The sequence below is a fragment of the Pteropus alecto genome, unplaced genomic scaffold, assembly GCF_000325575.1.
Source record: "Pteropus alecto unplaced genomic scaffold, ASM32557v1 scaffold121, whole genome shotgun sequence".
Lineage (NCBI taxonomy): Eukaryota > Metazoa > Chordata > Mammalia > Chiroptera > Pteropodidae > Pteropus > Pteropus alecto.
The window spans coordinates 12985704-12991284 of NW_006434369.1; positions in this window are offsets into that span (position 1 = coordinate 12985704).

A 5581-nucleotide genomic window follows, 5' to 3' on the forward strand; every position below is an offset into this window, starting at 1 on the left:
TTCCCAAAATGACAATTGGGGATTCATTTTACCTTCAGAGGGTAGAAAATGAAAGCTGTAGTTTTTCCCAGCTTTTTAGTAGCAATTCCTCCTCCTTTAGTTATCATTAGCTCACTGAGATGAGGACAACTTTACAAACAAGAGGCTTTGCCACACACCTCTCAGGATGCTGTTGGGGATGAGGGTACAGTTCTTTGAAGGTAACAGATTTGCCATAAGGGGACAACGCTGTTTATTACTAGTGGTTATACTGATCTCTATGCCTATTGCCCCAGTTAGTAGCAATTCCTCCTCCTTTAGTTATCATTAGCTCACTGAGATGAGGACAACTTTACAAACAAGAGGCTTTGCCACACACCTCTCAGGATGCTGTTGGGGATGAGGGTACAGTTCTTTGAAGGTAACAGATTTGCCATAAGGGGACAACGCTGTTTATTACTAGTGGTTATACTGATCTCTATGCCTATTGCCTTATTTGCTTGGGACAGGGCTGTGATTGTCAGGGTTATTTTTCAAAGAACCCATTATCTGAGGGTAAACAAATGTGACTTTTCATTCATTCCTTCACTCGACAAACATATATTAAGTGCCTATACCAGACATCGTGTTCACATCCCTCACTCTATAGAGTCTAAAGGGGAAGCCTAACTCAAAAGAAAAATTTAGGTAAATGAATAATTACTGTTATGTTCAGGGGTATGGAGAGAATAGACAGATATGACAGAATAGTGGGGGCAGGCAGCTGACCCCTGCTGGTGGTCAGAAAAGTCTTTTCTGAGACAGCTGTATATATTTCATTGTTTTAAAATTTAATATCTGTTTTTAGGCTTTGTTGAGCTGGAAGTCGGGCGGCTCAGAGGTGGGAATCTAAATAGGGGCACTTGTAGCTGCTGCCATACAAAGAAGTACATACATCTCTTTTGAGGCCTGGGAGTTCAAAGAAAGGATGAGCATAGCCTGAGGTCGATGCTGAGCAGCTTTGGGGCAAGGGGGTTCATGGGTCATCTAGGAAAGGCAAGATTGCGATTGGCCTAGAAGAAGGGAAGTCATTCCCTGCAAAGGGAACAGCTTGAAGTATGTTTGGCAAAGATTAAGTCATTAAGTCTTAGTGGAGCCTAGAAGAGAGATTTAGGTAGAAAGATGGGTTCCTTTACCCAACACTTACTGAGCATTTACTATTTGCCAGGCATTTGGGTTATAGGGAGAGAGCGATGAACATTACAGGTATATCTGGCCTTTGTGGGGCTTACTGAGGAAGAATAAGGCTAATTAACTAACTTAACACACAAACTTGCAATAAAATGGAGTCAAATTTTGAAAAGGGCTATACAGAAACTAAACTGTGCAGAGATGAAGGGAGCACAGTGAGCAGAGAGAGGCTGCTCCAGAGAGATGCTTGGGGAAGGTGTCCCCAAGGAGGTGATATGGGGGCAGGAGACACAAGGGCATAATAAGTCAAGTCACAGGGGAAAATGAGAAAGGGAACAAGCAAGGGGCACTGTACAAGTGCAAAAGAGGGAAACGCTTGGAAGATACTAAGAATCATCTCTAATGGCTGGAGTCTAGGGGAGCAGAGGTATAGTGGTATGGGATGAGATTGCACTGAGGTGGGATTTTATTTTAAGTAAAAAAAAGCCACTGAAGGAAGTTAAGTGAATGAGGAAGATGATTCAATTCTAGCTGCTGTATAAAAGCCATTTTGGAGGGACTCAAGGGTGGTAACATAATCAGGAAACTATTTTATGTGACAAGATGAGAAGGGATATGGCTATAGTGGAAAGGAATAAGTTGATTGGAGCTGGGTTTCAGAAATGGAAATGATTGAGCTTACCAATGAGAGGTGGGGCTGGAGTGGGATCGAGACACAACAATAAGAAAAAAAGGAGAATGAAGGATGTAACCTAGGTTTCTGGTTTGAGCAAACAGCAGGACAGTGCCATTTACAGAGGTGGAGAGACTGAAGGACAAACAGTTTGTTGTGGAGAAATCACAAGTTTGTTTTGGGCTATGCTTGTTAAGATAAACAAGTGGTGATATCAAGTAGCCAGTGAGAGCTCAGAAAGGTCTAAGCTGGTAATATTAATTTTGGAGTCATCAGCATATAGACAGTGTGGAAAGCCATGGCTATGAATCACCAAGGAATGAGTGTAGTGAGAGGAAAAGTGGGTTTGAGACTAAGCCTTGAGAAATTAACACCTAGAGGTTGTGTTGAGGAATGAGAAAGAAAGTAGGAGGCAATTCAGAGAAGCTGAGGCTAGTGGCTGATCCACATGTGGGTCCAGAGGTGGCCACTGTCAACTGTACCAAAGCTGCCAGGAAGCCTAGTAAGATGAGGAGCACAAAGCATTCCTTCGATTCGCCAGCACAGACATCTTCTGTGACTTTGGCGTATAGTGGGTATGGAGCCAGAGTGGAATAGGCTAAAGAATGAATGGAAAGTCAAATGCAGATAATTCTTGAAAGGTTTTGCTATGAAGGGAAACTAAAGAATTAGGATAGTAACTGGGGGGTCATGAGGTTTAAAAAAATTTTTTTTAAGTTAGGAGATATTTAATTATGTTTGTACATAGATAGAAACAATTCCCTAGAAAAGAAGCAGTTGATAATTAATGCAGGAGAGAGATAACAGCTGAAGGAAAAAAGTCCTTGAGCAGGTGAGCTGGGATGGTATATCAGTTTCCCATGCCTGCTCTAACAAACTACCACAAACTTGGGGGCTTAAAACAACATGCATTTATTCTCTTACAGTTCTGGAGATCAGAAGTTCAAAATCAGTATCTCTGGACTAAAGTCAAATTGTCAGCAGGGCCAAAGGTTGCTATGCAGCCTCTAGGGGAGAATCTATTTACTTGCTCATCCTGGTTTCTAAGAGTTGCATTCTTTGGTTCATTGTCCACTCCTCCATTTTCAAAGTCAGCAGTGGAGCATCTTCAAATTTCCCTCTGCTCTGGTCACCTTGTATACTCATCGATAGTCAAATTTACCTCTGCCTCTTTCTTGTAAGGACACTTTGTGATTACACTTAGGGCCTACCCAGATATTCCGGGATAATCTCCTAACCTCAAGGTCCTTAATTTAATACATCTGCAAAGTCTTCTTTATCCTGTCAGGTCACACTCAGAGGTTCCAGGAGTTAGGACCTAGACATCTGTGGGAGGCATTATTCAGCCACCATGGATGACCTCTAGAGCACTGGTGGATACTGGCCTTTGCTAGGAGGGAGATATTTTCCATACCCTTGTAACCAGAGGAAGAAGGGGAAGGGATTCATGAAAGGCTGTATAGATTTGATGGTGACAAGATGAGGGAGTTCATGCTTTTGGCTTCAATTTTCTGAGAGAGGTCTCAGGTCAAGCTGACAGCTGAGAAGGATGGTGGCTGAAGGAGAGTGGATAGGTGATTACATACAGTGGGAAAACAAACTACTTTTTAGGCCTTTCAGCATAACTACAGGAGAGCATGGCAAGGCAGTAAGTATAAGGATGAGAACCCAAGGGATGTAATTTGGTCAGGAGGCAACGGAAAATTGTAGTAGTCTGGTGGATTGTGAGGAAACAGATGCTGAGATCAGGAGCTCAAAGGTCATGATGAGGTGATATTGAGTGAGTTAACTGTAAGTACAAGAGGCATTGGACAGAGTGGGATGTCTTTAATTAAGATTTTGGAGACAGATACGTTTCTGGTGATGCTAAGTTCCAGGATTTCCCTTTGGGAGGGAGTCATTAAAAGACAGATAGATGATCATCCACCTGGATGCTGAAGACACCAGGAATAAAGACAGGAAAGGGGTGGCCAGGAAGCAAAGTCTTCAGTGAATTGGGTGACCTGGAAGAAGTTAGATGATGGAAGTGAGTAGAAGACAGGCATTGGAGGAGCAGTGGATACCTTACCCAACAGCATCAATTAAATGCGAACTGGAGTTTTGCCAAACGGGGAGAAATGGTTTGAAAGGAATGGGGAGGAAGGAAGCCACCTGCTTTACTTCCTGGCTCTAAGGGAGTTGAAGTGTAAAAGTATTAACACTTTAGAGGGCTCCTACGTTTTTAAGTTTACACAAAGAAAAGAAGTTGATGCAATAAGAGTGTGTGCTACTCCTTTGGTGTAATTTCCCAATATCACAGTGGAAGTACTTGGGAGAGATGAGGTTTTGGGGAGCATAGCGATGAGAGTCTGGCAATGATAGGTTATTGGAGAGGATTTCTGGACTTCTAGTGGTGAGTTTCACAAAGGACACAAAGCACATGCAACCAACCACATTATGGAAGGCCGTGTGTGGCAGACCTTAAGGAATCTATGTTTCACTCTGAGGTTGGGGGTGGGGAGGGTGTTAAGCAGCAAACTATCAAGGTCAAAGGCCGGTTTTAGGAAAATTAATTTTCCAGGCACTGAACAAAAGAGGTCCTTAGAAAACTACTGCAATGGGTCTGATCAGATTATGAAAACTAAGAATGGTGGAAAGAAATGATAGTTTCAAGAAATGTGCTTGGCTTGAATTATAGGAGATAAGGGAAATGAGGGAGCGAGTGGGGAATTATTCCCATGTTTCAAGCTTAAGTGGTTGGGAGAATAGGTTGTGAATGGAAATTGATGGTTTTGGTATTTGGCAAACCATGGTTAAATCCTCAGGTAGTGGCTGAACCTAAGGCTAGAGCCCTGTAATGACAGGTGAATCACTGGGCCCTTCCCCAGTTGCGGCACCAGGAGTAACTGCCTGGGGTTTCTCTGATTGAGGATAATGAAGGACCAACCAGGATCCCAGGAAGCAACCAGTAATTGTCCCTAATTTAGTTTCAGACTCCCAGGGCAGTGTCTGAGCCTTCAATTACCATATGCAATAAGGCCTGTGTGGAGGTGTGAATTGTGAGGTGCCTAAGCCCAATGGATACTTTTCAGCCATTCCACAAGGGGCAAGTTCAGCCAGTGTTGTCATTCATCTTTATAACCCTAATGCACCATGACTTAGGGCACAGTAGGACACACCAGTTAGTCTTTCAAGGAGCCCTGCAGGACTCGGCTAAAAAGAAGCCACTTCGACCTTTTCTCCTACCCACCCCAAAATTAAGGCAGGGATAACAAGCAAGGGTTTCACTTCAAATTGCGGGTTTCATCACATCTGTGAGCCCAGGCCCAGAATCACAGTTGAGGTCTAGCCAAGAATTTGACTCATTCAGGTGCAAACTCCACCCACATTTGCTCAATTTCCTCCATTCTGCTGACAGCAGCTCTTTTCTTCCTTTTGCTTGAAAGGCCAGAGTCTTTGTGCATGCTAAGATTAACTGAGGCTGACATTCCCCTCTGTGGCTTCCCCGCCTGGCCTCTCCGATCCTCCAATATTCACCTTTGCTCTGGGCTGAGCGGGCGCTGCCTGGGTTTGGGGAGCTGTAGGGGCCCTGCGGGATTAACTCGAACCGCCCTGGGAAGTGCTGGTGGCCCGGCACTTTAAAAGGCTCTCCGGGGCCAGGACCCGCTCCCTCTTTCCCGTTCCCGGCACGGAGCTCCGAGCGCGCGCTCACTTAGCCTCGGACGGGAGCGGGCGCGCGCCGGGCGGGGCGGGGCGAGGAAGGGGCGGGGCCTCTGCGGG